The sequence below is a fragment of the Canis aureus genome, chromosome 6 (assembly GCF_053574225.1).
Source record: "Canis aureus isolate CA01 chromosome 6, VMU_Caureus_v.1.0, whole genome shotgun sequence".
Taxonomy (NCBI): domain Eukaryota; kingdom Metazoa; phylum Chordata; class Mammalia; order Carnivora; family Canidae; genus Canis; species Canis aureus.
Genome location: NC_135616.1, coordinates 13,056,928 through 13,074,184, shown reverse-complemented (window position 1 = coordinate 13,074,184; position 17,257 = coordinate 13,056,928). Strand labels below are relative to the sequence as shown.

General features: G+C 34.3%; 1 long non-coding RNA gene across 3 annotated transcripts in view; it reads right to left on the bottom strand.

The window, feature by feature from the left end:
• Window positions 1-12,982, bottom strand: part of LOC144315525 (uncharacterized) — a 65,178-nt gene extending 52,196 nt beyond the window's left edge. For all 3 annotated transcript variants that reach the window (XR_013381242.1, XR_013381243.1, XR_013381241.1), the window contains exon 1: window positions 12,939-12,982. This is a non-coding gene — a long non-coding RNA (uncharacterized LOC144315525). The remainder of the gene's footprint in view (window positions 1-12,938) is intronic.
• Window positions 12,983-17,257: the final 4,275 nt, after the last annotated feature.

The window sequence follows — 17,257 nt, the reverse complement described above, 5'->3', positions numbered from 1 at the left end:
ACGAAGGGACTGTTAAGGCACTGAGTCATTGCCAGAATTGTAAGGAACAAATAATTCCCCTATCACTGGTACGTACATTTGATAAGAGGAAGTTGTTTTCCCTCAAGATAGATGACATCTAAGAAATTTTATAAGTCACAGTGAGTAAAATTATGCCTGAAAATTTGGTAGAGTTTGTGTTCTTTGGTTACTACTGTATATTTATGCAGGTAAATATGGTATAAGGCCTGAGATTGGTAAAATGAGAAGGGCTTTCAGAGGTCTTACTACAAGTTCCATTTCCCACTTTGCTTCTGCAGATAAGATCTCCTAGTCAAACAATGCTCTGTATTAAAATGACCAAATGCAGTTCTAGATTATTTCTGACTGTTGGGTTTCACTTCTTTCACATTCTATGAATTATTCAAACAAGCCAATTGCATTCTTCTGTGGGAACCTTGAATTAAGAGGGGGCCATCCCACCTGCCTCCCACAGTCCCTGCTGTTCACTGTTTTGTCCCCCAGTGCAATTGCTGCGTGGCCCAGTATAGTGTTCTCTCCTGGGCCATTGTTCTTCTCTCCTAGTGTATGTGACTAATACCTGCTCTTGCTCTCATTTGTCCTCTGTTGGGTACTGTGTGTTGGGCCATTTGCCCAACTCTAGGGTGGGAATTCCTCTCTCACCAATAGAGTGGGAAGGAGGTGATTAAAACAGTAAAATATCAATGTAGAGAATAAAGAAGATTCTAGTATCTATGTAATCTCAACATTGTTAAAAATGAAGTCATCATTTTGAAAGACAAAAGAAGAGAGTATGTAAAAGTATAGTAAAATGTATATGTGGAATTGTTGAATAGTAAAATCCACAAATTACTTCAATTGCTGGAAATGTTATTGTTGTGATACAGCTTGTATTCTAACCATGATATTTCAGCTCATTGAAGGATTAAATGTGAACTCACAACCCAATCTAGGAATTAGTATTTCTGCCACTGTAAATTAAATATAATATATTTCATCATGACAGTGTAGAATAAAAAACAAAGGAATAGAATGGGGGAAATCTTGGAGTGCTCCAATGACTAAGTTGAGTTGATTCTTAAGGAAATAAGTAGTAAGAAATATGTGTTTTAAAATAACATTTTTGTGAAACCAATTTCCTTAAGTGTGTAGTAAATGAATCCTAGATATATAAGATTAACATCAAATTATAAATTAAGAGATGGAATAATTTTAATGAATAATAATAACAAAGAATCGGGCATAAGAAAGTCCTGTCTCAATTTAGAATATTTTGGTAGATACATAGAAAAGGAATAGGAGAAAGTAGACAGTGAACAAAAATGAAAATTCAGAGAACCAGATTAGATACTGTTCTCTTAGCTTTGGTTGGTTTATTTAAAATAACTAGATTGTTATGAAAAAATTAATATCTCAATCCTACTGTAGCATTATAGTTTTTATACACATTTGCTTATTTTGTAATTAGACTTCCATTTTGTTCCTTTTTCATGGGAATCATTTAATTTTTCTCAATGCCTCTTTTGTTGACTTCATAGGGTGCTATTACTCCAGCTCTAATTACCTTTTGTAGCCAAGATTCTTGTGTGCACAGTGGACAAGTCAGAGGAATGGTGTGTCACTTAGGGAATGTTGCCCTAGAAGTCTAATTTTTCTAAATATGTATCACATGTTTTGAAAAATTAAGTATAAAGTAATAATAATAAGTATTCAGATTAGAATTAAGGAGTATGAATAGAAGAGTCTACCAGATATGTAATATTATCCACAACTGCTTACTTTTCTTTATTCATTTGTTTTGGTAATCCTGTGAAAATTTTAATGAATTTTCTGAAATAATTCTTTTCATCAAGTACTCCTTGATAGCTTATCCCCTTTGTAAATGGCCTGGGTTAAATGTAGGTGTAGATATTAAACATACTCAAAGCAGATAAAATGTAAGTTTAAATGGAGGCCCTAAAGAAGAAAATGGAAGTATTAGATTGGTACAAAGACTTCTGAAAACATTCTTCATGAACAAAAGCATTAAATCTACAGAGTAAATGAGCACAGCAAGTCTCAACACAAACAAACAAACAAAAAACAAGAAAAACCCTAAAACAAAACAAAACAAAACTGATACAAGATGGATCTGCCAGAGACTGCTGACTACCAAAATCTTCTCTTCCTACTCCTGGGCACAGAGCTAGATCATACTTTTCTGCTTAGTTTAGGAGTGACCATGTGACATAGTTCTATTCATTGGATTGAATCATATTTAATGGCTTGCCCTCGCATAACATGGGTCTCTAGCTCTTTAGCTTATGTCATTTTCTTTGCCACTCACTGTCTAACCTCTAAGCCAATATCATATATTTAAAGTCAGATTTATGGCATTGTCTCATTCCTATTATGAATTGCCATATTAATTAGTGAAGGCTAGAGTACTTTAACAAGTATAATCAAAATACAAAAGAATTCATTGCTTATTAACATAATCGTCAAGGTCAAATATTCCAAGTTCATGAAAGAGGACCTCTTTTCCATAGTCGTTCAGGGATTCGGGCTTCTTATTCCATCAAAGTCTGCTACATAGGCCCAATCAACATTTTCATTAATCCTTTGCTCTGGGTCACATTGTTGCCATTGTAGCCCATAGAAAGGGTATGGGCTGGATCTTGGACTAATATACCTCTCTAGCACACATTGTTTCCAATATACAGTTTCCAAGGGGGTCATATTTCCCAATCCTCACTTCAGATATGGTCATGGATAAGAGACAAAGAAGAATCTTCTGGAGGGTAGAGTAAGAGGATATGGGAAACAGCAAACTCTTTAGAGAGAGCAGTTCTGAGATATAATTGAGAAACTTCCAACTTTGCTAAGACTTCACAATGCTTGCCTAGCTGGATTCCATCATTGCTGTAATTACTGGGTGCTTCTCTTCTATCCTTTTTAAAATGGAAATTGTTATTGTGGTTATCATGTCTGTAATCCATTATTGTATGTTGGATGTGTGTTTTTTCATGAGATTGGTGATTAGATAACTTGTATTTTTAATCTGTAGATGGTTAATTCTTAAGGAACCAGAATTGGACCTGATATAAAGGATAGAAATCATGGACTTTCAGTTAGATTAAATTAGTGAATAATGTTGGGGTGTTTCCCTTGGGGAGAAGTGAATGTTTTTTATGTGTGGTCAGTAGGATCTGCATAGTTATATGGTGGTCCAGGAGCAGATTGTGGCTAAAATTGCTAGTGCCCACCTAAAAAGCTTTTAAAATTTTTCTTCTTGGATACTTAACACATTTTCTGGCCGCTTTTGTGTCAGATGACTGCATTCTAGTCAATGGCATGTAAGCAGAATTTATGTGTCTGTCCTATTTTTAACATAGCCCACATAATATACATGAGCATTCCTCAGTGCTCCTTCTTCCTTCCAGTGGGCTGCTGTTGTGACCACAATGATCAAAGAAACAAGAACTGAATGGCCACGTGGATTAGAAGAAGTTCCTTAAATTCTAACCTGGAATATTTATCCCCTAACAAGAAAATAATTTCTATTCTTTTTTAGCTCTTACATAATGAGTTTGTGTAACTTATGACAGCAGTTTAGCCTATGCCAACGAGGAAATAGGCAATAATGAGACATCAAAAATAAAGAATCATTTGGGAAGCTAAGCAATAAAATTAAGTCACTTAAAAGTGAAAAGAAATCAGCCTGTCTTTAAATTGTTGTATAGCAGCATTTGATACTAATGAAACAATTCTTAATAGTCTTCAAGGAAAAGAAATGTGTTCCCCAAATTTTATACTCAGACAAGCTGCCATTTAAGTGTAAAGACAATACATACATACATCAAATATGTAAGAACTTAGGGAATATTGTTCTCATGAATTTTTCTGGAAGAAATCATGAGAGGATGAACTTTAGTTTTCCAAGTGATGAGAAAAAAATGATGGCAGAAGGTTTAACAGTGAGAATTTGGCCTATTTATATGTAATTTATGGCAAAAAATAAACACACCAAAGAAAAGTACCAATACCGTTAATGGGAACACTTTCAAATAAATACAAAAATTATGATTATTGAGCCCTAAGTAATATAAAATCAACATTTATAAAGAAAATGCTAGGAAATTATAGGAAGAAGTAGAAACACAGTAGTCATTATAGATTTTAACTCATCAAAGGGACAAAAAATCAAGTGGACAGAAACAACTAAGGATTAAAAACAAACACTAAGGGGGTTCCTGGGTGGCTCAGTAGGCTAAGCATCTGCCTTCAGCTCAGGCCATCATCTCAGGGCCCTGGGATCAAGCCCCACATTGAGCTTCCTGCTCAGTGGGGAGTCTGCGTCTCCTCTCTTTCTACCTGCTGCTCTGCCTGCTTGTGCTTTCTCTCTGTCAAGTAAATAAAGAAAGAAATAAATAAAACCTAAAAACAAATTGTAAAAACAAACACTAAGGATATGGAAAATACAAGTACAAGATAGATTTATGAGGTGGATTTACTGGTATATGTTGAACTTTGTGCCTTAAAAATAGATAATATGCTGTATTTTCAACTGTCTTGGGATAGTCACAAGGAATGACTATATCATATGTCATAAAATAGTGTAGACAAAATTGTGTAATATAAATGCAATAAATTAGAACTTAAAATCAGAAAATCAAAAGTCCCACACAAGAAAAGGGAACCTTATGCACTGTCGGTGGGAGTGTAAATTCCTTCAACCACTTTGGAAAACAGTATGGAGGTTCCTCAAAAAAATTAAAAGTAAAAATACCATATGATCCAGTAATTTAGCTAATGAATATTTACCCAAAGAAAACAAAAAACACTAATTCAAAAATATATTCACCTCTATGTTTATCACAGCATTATTTACAATAATCAAGGTATAGAGAAAACCCAGGTGTCCATCCATACATGAATGGATAAAGAGATGAATGAATCTATAGATCAATGGATTGTGATATATACATATATATTACATATATGTGGTATATATAGTACATATTTAAAAATGATATATGAGATATATATGTGATGATATATATATATATACACACACATATATGTTTGCGTGTATATGTATATATAATGGAGTATTACTGAGCCATAAAAGAGAATGAGATTTTGCCATTGCTAACAAGATTAGATCTGGAAGGTATTATGCTAAGTGAAATAGGTCAGACATGGAAAACAAATACCATATTATTTCACTTATATGTGGAACAAACAAAAGCAGAAACAGACTAGAGAACAAATTGGTGGTTGCCAGAGGGGAGGGGGCTAAAGGGTTGGGCCAAATGGGTGAGGGGGAGTGGGAGGTACAGGATTCCAGTTTGGGAATGAACAATTTACAGGGATAAGAGTTAACAGTATAGGGAATAGAGTTAATGGTATTGTAATAGCATAGCATTACAGTTAGTAGACCTGTGGTGAGCATAACATGACCTACAGAGTTGTTGAATCTCTGTGTTTTATACCTGAAGCTAATATAACATTGTGTGCCAACTATATTTCAATCAATTAAGCAATCAATAAAAAGGTCCTACCACATAGAAATGTTGACGTTTTCTCTTAAATAATTCATAAACATGAAGTAGCAGAGTGATAATTTCGTTGATAATGAAACTACTACATAATAGTACAGAGGGTTTATAGTGAAAGCGAGGGTTACAGGATAAAGCATTATGTATTTACATTAATGAATAAGAAAGCATGATCATAAATGAATTAAACACATAACTGAAGCAGTTAGAAAAAGACCAAAAGGACAACAGAAGTATGGAATTAGTAAGGTAAAGTAAAAATCAATAAACTAAAAAACTGAAAAGTGGTAAAGCTGTATGTGTATCAAAGCTGAGTCTTGAGAAATAAATGAGATAAATGTCAGTTAAATAGGAAAGTAAAGGCGAGAAAGCACAAATATACGAAATAATAAACAGAAAAATTACTTCAGTTGCAGATGAAATTAAGTAAATCACAGACTGGTTTTCTAAGCTCCATGTTTATACAGTTGAAATATTTTGAAATGGATAGTTTTCTAGGAAAATAAAGTTTACCAAAATAGATTCCAGAAAAAGGAAGACAGCTTTGAAAAACTAAGGAGAAATAAAGTTCTTAAAGTTAATCCTTTAAAAAGGACCCTGTTCAGACAGCTACACAGGGGATAAATCCAATGCTAGTTAAATTGCTCCAGAACCTAGATGAAGAAGAAAATCTTCCAAATCCATTTTATGAAGTAGTATACATAACATTATTACCAACAAAAATCCAGCAAAAAATCACATAAAACAATATGCAACACAATATTGGTTTAAAAATCCTAAGTAAATTACTAGCAAAAGGTAATTCAGTTGTCATTTAAAGAGGTCATTCCAAGAATGTGAAGGTGGTTCTAATTAGAAAATATCAACATACTTTGTCTTAGTAATAGATGTAAAGTGGGTCATATGACCATCTGTGAATATTTTGTTGTAAGCCAGTCCCAAAGACCATATATTGTATGATCTGCTTACATAAAATATCCAGAATTGGCAAACCTATAGAAATAAAAGTAGATTGGTGGTTGTCTAAGGTTGGGGCTGGAGTCAGGAAGGGGGAGACTACTAATAGACCTGAGGTTTTTTTTAGGGCGGGGGTAATGAAAATCAAATTCTAAATTAGATTAGATTATTTAGATTAAATAATCTAATTTTATTAGATTGTATAGGTTGCACAACTCTGAATATACTAAAAGCCATTAGATTGGATAGCCTGTGAATTATATCTCTGTAAAGCTGCTAAAAAAGTCCATGTTCATTCTTGACTTAAAACCTTAAGTAAAATATTCTTAATGATAAAAAAATATGGTTGGGTCAACTCCAAAGATAACATCAATCATGATGGAGGAAGCAGTACTATTTCCTCATAAACACATGGAAGAAGGTGAGGATTTCCATGATCAGCACTATCATTTTAAAGATACCAGCTATTGCAATTAGACAAAAGACAGAAATTAGAGGCACAGAATTTGAAAAGGATAAGGTGGAATGATCACTCTTTGCAGCTGCTGTTATGGGACACATGGAAAAAGTAAAACTAATCAAGAGAAAAAAATGCAAAAACAATAATAAAAGCGAGATGGGCTAACATGAACTTAATGTAACTTGTATTTGCAAGTTACAACTACTTAGAATATCTAGATGAGGAAAGGCACTCTATGTATTTATAGCAGACACCACCAGATACAGTTAACCTCTTTGCACTTCATTTTCTCAGCTTAAAAATGCAGAAAAAGAATCTTTAGCTGTAAGAGCTTTTCTAAGAACTGAATGTAGTAATCATTCAATAAACACTGGTTCTGTCCTTCCTTTAAGAATGGGACCTATTGTAATGTCTCTCCTAATTGGTTCATATGTGGTGGTGGTAGAGGGAGTGCAAACTTATACTCAGATGTCCATTTCTCCTCTAGAGTCAATAATACTCATGTGTCTTCTCCTAGGATAGGAGATGAGCTTCATCTTTAGTGCCAACTTTAATCTGCTAAAAGCATAAGCTGGGGTTATTATATTGAGAAGAGTTGTGAGGCTTCCTGAGGACTACGTGGGGAAAAAATGTCTGTGAGTGACTTTCTTAGAAAAAGACATAGCTGTAGAGGTGCCATGTATTGATGGGACTAGACTGCCAGAGTGTGTATCATAAGTTTCTTCTTTTCTCCATTTCAGCACCACAATTCTTGTATCATTGGGCCTCCAAATTACAAAAACTCTGGTTTAAATGCATACTTAGTACTCATTGATGGTCTATGAATAGCAGATACTTGCTTTTATTAAAATGGCAGTCAAGATTTATTAGACATAAAAGCAAATTTTTCAAAAGCAATACCTAGGAAATGCTGATTTATACTGAATAATCTCCCCTGGCTTTCTCTCTCTGTCTCTCTCTTATCATCTTTACAGTTGTACTTTCATTTCATCAGACTGGGAACTAGTGTTTTTTAGCATTTGAATTTACTTAAAGTCATGAAATCAATAGAACAATATTATTAACTATGGTATAATTTCTAAAACATCAAAATATACCAGAATTTTTACATTTAAATAAATGTCCTTCAGATTAGTCATATTAGAATGCTAATTACTTATTCCATTGATACTATTACTGTTCAGGTTATTTCCCAAGCTCTTATCTTAAAATTATTGATGTAGCCTGTGGCATTTTCTTATGAATATCTTCAATATCGACAAATTTTTGTCCTCTCTCAAAAGATCACATATGTAGAAAATAGAAGTAACTTAGAGATGACTCTTAGGGGGAAAGATGTATGTTGAAGGTGAATTATATCATTTGGATTTAAAGCAAAGAAAACATTAGTTGCAAACTAATATGACTGACCTTTCAATATGTGTCTGAAATCATTTGTATACAAAATAAAAGAAAATCCAAAATGTTTTGAGTGACAAGCTTGTCAAAGTAGATTCCCCTTGACACAGTAGGTACCTGACAAATTATTTTGTCCCCTTACGTTGCTTTTGCTACCTGAGTCAGCTTTAAATCAGCAGAAATAGGTTTGCCAAAGAGTTTCATTCAGAGAGATTCTGGCTGCTGAAAGCATGGTGTTGTGATCGACTGAAGTCTAACAGATGTAGGTTTCAATCCTAATATTGCTTCTGTGTAATATTCAGGGTAACCTCAGACAGCCTTGATTTCAGCATCAGTAAAATGGGAATTTTAAAATATAACAAATTGTTAGGATAAATGAGAAAATATGCAAAGTACAAGACTCATTTCATGATATACAAGTGCTTACTAAGTGTTAGTTCCTGGCTGCCTTAAATCAAGTATGGAATAAGATGGAATATAATGAAATACTAATGCTATCTTTGAATTATTTTTTAATTCTACTATGGAATCTAGTAGAATAGACTATTGAAGGATAGGAATGTAAGCTGGTTATTTGTGAATAGATAACCATCAGTTTCTGAATATTTTTTATGCCATGGGCAATTTTCTTTCTGGACAACTTTTCTACATTCTAAGACATGAGTTAATATGTGATCCTGAACCAGCTAGCCTGAAGAGATGATCGAGGAGGGATGTTCATAGCTCCTGTTCCACTCAGGGCAGAAGACATCTTCAGAGATCCAGGGACAGAGTGCTGCAGGGAGGGGTCAGCATCAGAACGTACATTCTCAGGGTGCTTGGGTGGCCCAGTTGGTGGAGTCAGTCCTGATTTTGGCTCAGGTCATGATCTCAGTGTCATGGGATAGAACCCTGCATCTGGCTCTGTGTTTAGCACAGAGTCTGGTTGAGTTTCTCTCCCTCTGCCCATCCTACTGCTCTTTCTCTCAAATAAATAAATAAATCTTGAAAGAAAAAAAAAAAGAACTTACACCTTCTGTTTCATAGTTATGTTTGTAACAATAAATGCTGACCAAAGAGTTCAACACTCAGTATTGATGACCTAATTAAAGATAATCATTTTCAGAATACTGTTCCTAAAGTGGCCTGATATAGGTACATTTTGTAAAGAATTATAGAAGTTGTTACAAGACTTGACTCCTATAGAGATAGAAGGGACTTCAGTTCTGATTTGCGTTTTTGCTCTGTTCTAGATGTGACTTTGTGAACAGGAAGCAACTGATGCTTGTCTTAAGGGCTTCTTTTCCTTATTTTCCTTTGGTCCTAGAAAACTTTCATATGGCTTAGTATTTGGAAAACACTGGGTTGTCCACTAGTATGTGTTTCATAAACTTTATTTTATACTTAAATATCTCAAAAAATTTTCTCCTTAAAATGAAAAATATATAATTCTTCCAATGAATGGTCCTTTGGTTGGATCTAAATAGAAAAACACAGACTTGTTTTGGAAGATCCTGTTTTTGCTGGTGAATTTGTTGGCAGTTTTAAGTTGGATTGTTCACATGACAGAATTTCTGAGACTCCAATTTCCAGTGGTGGAATCTATTTCCTTCCTAGAAGCTGCTATAGGGAGCTGACTATAGTGCATGCCAACAAACTGTGGAAGAAAAAACAGTGCTCTATTATCATAAGGAATAAACAGCTGGATATAAAATTCTCTTGTAAGGACTTGAACAAAAGTCTGTACTAAAGCCCTGGCACCCATTTGAGCACAGCTTATGAGGTATCTAAATCTAGGACAGATGATGTAATCAAAAGATTTTCCTAAAAAATCAGAGTTAAGTCATTAGAATTAGTCAAAGGTTATCCAATGAAACTTTGCAGTTCTTCAAATATTGCTTTCTTCTCTTTCTTGTGTATTATGTATTATTTCACAGAACATAAATATATTTTCAGTAAAGATAAGATCCATTTGAAAAGCTAACTTAGTGTAAAATCCGAATCAAAATATTATGTCATTTCATATATTCATCCATACATGAAATTAATCATAGTAAAGGGCAACCATGCCTCTAAACCTCTTGAGGTACTCTCTTGAGAACAGCTACCAAGTATCTCATTTCAGAGTTTCTCAAACCATTGTCTGTGGGCCATCTGCCACAAAATAGCCAGGATGCTAATGAAAAGGGTTGATTCTTGGGCCTTTCCTTCAGACCTACTGAGTTGGAACATCTAGAGAGGAAATCTTTAATCGATTTCAATTCTGGAAGTAGCACATCTTGGATTAGGAAGCGATTCTTATCTTCAAGATAGTGAAATTAAACATAAATAGTTGACATAGCTGAAGATTTTTTGCTGATTAATGTGTTAATTTATTCAATAATCACATATTGAGTGCCCACTATGAACCAGGCAATAGGAATAAAGAGATGAATGTGAAACTGTTACTCTTAAGAGTGAATAGTTCATTTGGGAGAAGATAGATGAATAAACACATAATTATAATACAATGTGATAATCTTAAACTAGATGGATAGCCACTATTCTGCAGGGGAGAAGAGGAAGTGACTTAATGCTTGGTGAGGTTGGGAATGGCTTCACCACTGGAAAACCAAGGCAGGTATGCGGGAGTTGTACTGAGCAGAGGAAGAGAATAATAATGAGATTTAGATATATTAGGCAAATTCTGGTAGATTGATGTAGTTCAAAGTCAATTCCAAGGGAAAGCTAAAGAATCAATAAGAAATGGTTACCTTTTAGGGAGAGATTTCCAGGCTACTCTCAACAAAATTTTAAATGAACTGTAATGATTTTTTTTTTTAAACTATGAGTATAGGGAATAAAATACACTAGTATGTCTCTCTTTTTAAATTGGGATATAAAAAAAATAAATTGGGATATAATTGACATACATTATATTCATTTCAGATGTACAACCCTAATGATTCAATATTTGTATATATTGTGAAATGATCACAGTAAGTCTAGTTAACATCCATTACCTTACAGTTATATATATATATATTTGTGATGAGAACTTTTAAAGTTACTCTCTTAGTGACTTTCAAATATACAATACAGTATTTTTACCTATACTCACCATGCAGTACATTACAACCTCAGGACATACTTATTTTTTAACTGGTAGTTTGTACCTTTTAACCCCCTTTACCTATTTTCCCCACCCCCACTTCCTGCCTCTGACAACTGCCAATCTGTTCTCTGTATCTATGAGTTCATTTTTTTGTTTTGTTTTTAAGATTCCATGTATAAGTGAGTATGCTACTCTAAAATTTTTAAGCACAGTCGTAAAATATTAATGAAAATATTATTTAGAGTTTGTTCTAGGGGCTACAGAATAATAGGCTCACTTAGAAATAGGAGACTTAGAGATAAAAAAGCATTTTTATACCAGGCATAGAAGCGATGAGGATCTGATCAAAGTGAGGAACAGTCCACATGAAAACAAGGGGTTAAGCAAAGAATAGTATTTTGGAGGAAGAAACATTAGCATTTGATGGACCTATTCTGACCTAAAACTCATCCATGAAATTATCTACTTTTCTATTCTTAGCTCAGGATTCAATCTTCATTTTTAAAGGTGTCATTTTATCCCTTTTCGTGTGTTTTCGCTGCAACAAACACATAATTCTTCCCTGATGTAGTGATTTCTTTAAATACTATAATTTTATTAATACTTCCCTAATATGCAGCCTACATGGAAATATATACTACCATTAAGTTGTTGATAATACCATAACGGATTTAGGAAAATGTATTCTACTGGCAATTATTTTGTGTCCTGTAGCTTCATTAAGTTCTTCATCTAGATTTCAGGAAGATATATGTGCTGCATTAATGGTTTATTGCCTCGTAACAAGAGTTTTGAAATGAAGGATGAAATTACCAAGGAGCAATCTGTATGAATGATGGGAAAAGTGAGATAATGAAAACATAGTGTGGGAGCCTCCTTGACACCATGTATCAGTTGAGGATGTGCAAATTAATTTAAGTATTAAATGCTTGGAGCTCAGATCTTTCGCAGAGAATTTCTTTTTTCAGTTAGCATCAGTATAATAAAAGGAACCTAGTATTTTTAAAGAGATACTACGTTAGAATGATAATATTTTTGAAGTAGAAGTGAACTGCACAGATGTGAAATTCTTTAAAGATTCTCGTATAGGGCTCAGCAAACCTACAGGTCAAAGCTGGCCCACTGCCTGTTTTTATAAATAAAATTTTATTGGAACATAATCACCTTCCTTCATTTATTTATGTAACAGCAGCACTGAATAGTTTTGACAGAGACTTTATGGCCCACAAAACCTAAAATATTGATAACTTAATCCCTTTTCAGCCCCTGCTTGAGAAATAAAAAGTTTGCTGACCCTTTCTCTAGAAAGAAAAATAATCATAATATTAAGGGAGCACAGAGATTGTTCTATTCTAGCACCTTTGAAGCTCCACTTTGCCTCTCCCTGTTCCTGGATAGAAAGTTGGAAATTATATCCCTCCCCCATGTCCTCTCTTCCTGTAGACATTAGGGTTGGGCCACTTGTTATAAAATTAGCTTCCTGACCTTAACTCCTTTCTACTACTCTTACCTTCTGTTAAGCCACACCGGCCCTACTGTTCTTCAAGAATGCCACGTTCCAATTCATTTCAGATTTTTCAACAGTCTGGAAGACTCTTCTGTTGTCTTAACATAGATGGTTCCGTCTTTTAGTTCTCAACTTAGGTATCATATGTCCAGAAAGGGCTTTTCTGATCACTCTATTTATAGTATTGTCTTCATACCCCATTACTCTTTAACTTATTACTCTCTTGTTTGCTGCATGAACCACAATCTGGAATTATTTAGTCTGCTTCTTTTTTTTTTTTTTTTATTTAGTCTGCTTCTTAAGTTATTTATTGTCTATTCTTCCCCTGGGCTGTGAGCTCCTACACCTAGCCCAGTGTTTGGCACATAGAAGGTCTCAGTATTCATTGAAGGCATTGTTGAAATGCTCTGCTATGAGATAAAGTTGACACTATAATCCAGAGACAGTGATAGAGCCTGGATCTAGATTTATAAATTTATTTGTCCTTATGCAAATAGATGTGTGCAAAGGTTCACAATTTCACAGATGGTTAAGGCCTAATTTTACATACAAAATACCCCAGGGAACTTCAATAAGCTTCCAACTGTAAATAATTGTCTTAGTATAAGTTTTTATAATTCTGAATATTCTATTATCAGCAAAAATTCTATACTTTGCTCAGCTCCAAATTCTTACTTGCTGTCTGAGTTATTTTAGTAGCCATTTTTAGACATGTCAGTTTTCAGCTATACCATTAACCTGGGAGTGAAAATGATTACATAAGTGAACATCCTCCTTGACTCTGACTAACTTTATGTATTGGTCTTATCATTTATATATGCAAGAATATATGTGCTGGAAATCCTAGTGAAACCTAAACTACCTCTTTTTAAAATCAGTGGTGTCCTTATTAGATTTCAAAGTAATCCTCCCTGGGAAAGAAAACTCTGTTACATTTGCTGCTTTAATTTTCAGACCAATTCCATCTACTGTGACACACTGTTCTCATTAGCTAAGCAAATTAGTTTACAAAATCTAGGTGGGCAACACTTAGTGTCAAAGAAACAGCTATTTGACTCCAATTAGAGAGTTATGGCTTGGCAAAGTTCTAGTGCCTTCATAAATTTGATGAGGTAGTTCGGGATATTGTCAAAGTTATTAGTATGGTTGAACAATTGTGTTATACCACAGAATCAACAAAGCAAAAAAAAAAATGTATGCCAACAAACTTTCCTTGCTCAAGATACTTGAAATGGAGTGCAGGTTATAAAGCTTGTATTCTAGCAGGTTTGAACTTTGCAACGTTCAACATGCCTAATTCAGGATAAAATAGTGTTGTTTATGTAGTGTTGTTGACTTATGAGACATTTGGGGCTCTATACACTTAAATGCATGACCTGAGTCACTCTTTAATTAGTAACAAGCTAAAGTACTATTTAGTAAATTACTCCTACAGTGCATTAAATGTTCTCCTCTCTGAAAGAAAAAAAAACAAAGTTTGCTGCTTATATGCTTTATTTATACCTAATTTATGATAAGTGAATTTTAGTAACAAAAAATAAAGCACATTATTTCATTTAAAGCTGAAGTTGTGATGTATTTTGCTCTGACTGGCATTAACTAGATTTACAATGTTGTCTACAAAGTTCAGCTCAGTTTACATGTCCCATAGTGCCAAATTTGTGACACCACTTTTAGTTTATAGTTCAGTTATTTGGGTCATTTGGTTTTAACAGACATTTATGTTAAGATGCTTCTTTTAATATTGCAAAATCTCTTTGTTAGGGACTGAACTGTGTTCCTTCCAAAATTCATATGCTGAAACCCTAATCACCTTGTGGCTATCTCTAAAGATAGGGCCTTTAGGTAGGTAATTGAGTTTAAATGAGGTCATAAGTTTGAAGCCCTAACCTGATAGGACTGATGTCCTTAGGAAAGGAAAAGACATCAGAGATTCTCTCTCTCTGGGCATGCATAGAGAAGAGGATATATGAGGATATAGTGAAAAGGTAGCTGTCTATCAATGAGAAAGAGAGACATCTCTAGAAACCGATCTTGTTAGCGCGTTGATCTTGGACTTCCACCTTCCAGAACTGTGAGGAAATAAATTTCTATTGTTTAAACCACCTAGACTGTGGTATTTTGTCATGACATCTTAGGAGACTATATGCTTATGCTTAGGAGACTATATACTATATGTTTATTTAAAGAAGGATTTTTGCTGTTATTTATACTCTCAAAAGTGGCTAAATCCATAATACTATAGAGCAATACATAGGAGAAATCACAGTTTAACCCTAGAGAAGTTCAAACTACCATTGAAACTTCTGAGTAGCAACACCAACAACTATGAATAAATGCACATTGGAGCCCCATCCTGAAAGTTCCCACCATTGGTCTGGGTTTGGTAAAATGTTACCTGTTTTAGGCTACACTCAATATCCTTCAGGTAATAAAGTGCCCAAAGGATTCAATTACAAGTCTTAGAACTTAATAGTTAATATTGAAAAGAGCTCCCAAGATAATACTTTAATGAACTTTCAGTGCAATTCAAGTTGTTTTGCAAAGATAAAGGAGATACTACAAAGAAATGAAATATTGAGGCGGATCATTTCACAAGCTCCTTGTAGGTGGTCAGTTTGGGGACAGCATAGTCACAGGTTGGAGATCACATTTTGGGATGAAGAATTGTTGGGGTATATGCTGTGATATCCCAGGATAGCTATTCAATTCCATGTTAGTTCTTCTTAGATCCTATGCTCTCTATGAGAGAGGAATTGCAGTTTAGCGTTTTCTCATTAACACCTTAGATTTTTTTTCTCTTGAGGTGATTATATTGTAAGTGAAAATCTCCAGTTCTTAGAAAAGTAGCCAAAAATGAGTTGGAGGACTCGCTTTCCCTAAACACATTTTCCTTTTCTGAAGGCCTTTCAATGTTTTTAAAACGTAACTAACATGTATTGCCAGCCCTATCTCTGTAGTCTTACTTGCTGGTATTAGACTCTAGAGAGTTAGTCAAGGTAGATTATGTAGTGCCTTATAGGTGAGGGTGGTGGGTTGGGATTTTTTTCTCTCTGTAGTGAGAAAACAGTGCAATGACATTATTTGGTTTACATTTTAAGAAACTATTTGGAAGAGTTTGTAGCAGGTCAAAAGTGAGCTGCTGCCATAGAAGAGGCAAGGAATCATGGTACTTGGATAAAGGTGATGGTAGTGAACTTGAAAAACAGTGGGTGAATGAGGGTAACATTTTGGAGATAGAGCCAATAGAAATTGCTGATGAGCTAAGTGATGGTGATAAAAGAGAAAAGGCAGAATGAGGATGACATCTTTATCTGGGGTTTTAGTAATTGGGTAGTGGTTTCATGTACAGGAATGAAAAATGCTGTGTGGAGCAGGTTTTTTTGGGGGGGGGAATAAGGAATCCTGCTTTGGACAGGCTCATTTTAAGATTCCTATTAAATTAAATATCCAGGTCAAATACTTAGACTTGCTAGTATGGAGCTCAACAGAGACCAGGCTGTAGATACGAATTTTGAAAGTCATACATTTAAATGCCAATATACATTGCTTGTCATGATATACACTGGCATTTAAGGTCCCAGGAATGGCTGAAATAATCTGGAACAGGGGAATTAAGGCTGATGCAAAAACGATTAACCTATGACCCTTGTTCTCAAAGAATATAAGTGAGAATTTTCATATATAATTTAAATATCTACATCTATATCCTTTATATTTCAGTATGTAAATACTTTATAGAATTCCGAAATTTTACCTGCCTTCGTCACCCCACTGCCTCCAAGTTTCATGTTTGGTTTTCCAACCTTGGGTAATTTATTCCTTGATAAAGTAGTTAAATCCATAGCCAAACCTTGATGTCCTTTCTACTTTCCTTGTATAAATTGAGTTAACCTTGAATTAGCAAGAATGGTTAAAACTTTTGTTCTCTGAGAACAACCATGACCATTGCATCATCAAGCTCTTTACTGCATATCTCCTAAATATGCAAAAAATATTATATTCAAGAATGATGATTCTCTAGGAGAAAGAAATCTAGAGTCAACATGACATATTGGTACTTGCTCCTCCACTTCTGCCCAGTCATGTTTGCAGGTATCTGCTCAAATAATGGGCATTCATTCTCATCTTGGTTGACTTATTTAATGAAAGAATGAGTTCACCTGACAATGAAAATAGAGGCAGTAGGAGAAATTGCAAGGGAGGAATGACATTTTGTAGTTCTCAAGAGATGAGGGAAGGCATCTCATTTAAAAAAACAAAAATATGTTGTTTGGAGTAAGATTTCCAATTTCACATTTAAGATTTCATGTCTGTTCACA